The sequence below is a fragment of the Rhinoraja longicauda genome, chromosome 31 (assembly GCF_053455715.1).
Source record: "Rhinoraja longicauda isolate Sanriku21f chromosome 31, sRhiLon1.1, whole genome shotgun sequence".
Classification (NCBI taxonomy): Eukaryota; Metazoa; Chordata; class Chondrichthyes; order Rajiformes; family Arhynchobatidae; genus Rhinoraja; species Rhinoraja longicauda.
Window position 1 is genome coordinate 21,209,825 of NC_135983.1, and position 1,248 is coordinate 21,211,072.

Sequence of the window (1,248 nt, forward strand, 5' to 3'; positions counted from 1 at the left end):
AAAAGGTTCTTCTTCATCTCCGTTCTAAATGGCCTACCCCTTATTCTTAAACTGTGGCCCCTTGTTCTGGACTCCCCCAACATTGGGAACATGTTTCCTGCCTCTAATGTGTCCAATCCCCTAATTATCTTATATGTTTCAATAAGATCCCCCCTCATCCTTCTAAATTCCAGTGTATACAAGCCCAATCGCTCCAGCCTTTCAACATACGACAGTCCCGCCATTCCGGGAATTAACCTAGTTAATGGGCTTGTACTCGCTGGAATTTAGAAGACTGAGGGGGGATCTTATAGAAACATATAAAATTCTTAAGGGGTTGGAGAGGCTAGATGCGGGAAGATTGTTCCCGATGTTGGGGGAGTCCAGAACCAGGGGTCACAGCTTAAGGATAAGGGGGAAGTCTTTTAGGACCGAGATGAGAAAACATTTCTTCACACAGAGAGTGGTGAGTCTGTGGAATTCTCTGCCACAGAAGGTAGTTGAGGCCAGTTCATTGGCTATATTTAAGAGGGAGTTAGATGTGGCCCTTTTTGCTAAAGGGATCAGGGGGTATGGAGAGAAGGTAGGTACAGGCTACTGAGCTGAATGATCAGCCATGATCATATTGAATGGCGGTGCAGGCTCGAAGGGCCGAATGGCCTACTCCTGCACCTATTTTCTATGTTTCTATGTTTCTATCCATGTTCTCCGGAGATGCTGCCTGACCTGCTGAATTACTCCAGCACTTTGTGTCTTTTTTGTGTAAACCAGCATCTGCAGTTTCCTTGCTTCAACAGCCCAAACCCTATTCAAACAATTAGACCGTGACAATAGACAATAGGTGCAGGAGGAGGCCATTCAGCCCTTCGAGCCAGCACCGCCATTCAATGTGATCATGGCTGATCATTCTCAATCAGTACCCCGTTCCTGCCTTCTCCCCATACCCCCTGACTTCGCTATCCTTAAGAGCTCTCTCTCGAATGCATTCAGAGAATTGGCCTCCACTGCCTTCTGAGGCAGAGAATTCCACAGATTCACTCTCTGACTGAAAAAGTTTTTCCTCATCTCAGTTCTAAATGGAGTTTTTCCTCATCTCAGTTCTAAATGGAATACAAGGAAAAGATGCTGCCTGACCAGCTGAGATACTCCAGCACTTTGTGTCCTCTTGTACATGTGACGAAGCCCAACTGTGTGCGGACAAACACAGGGCGGAACAAAGGCACCCGGAACCTTTGTACCCAGATGGGCGGAAGTGTGGCTGTCCGGTCG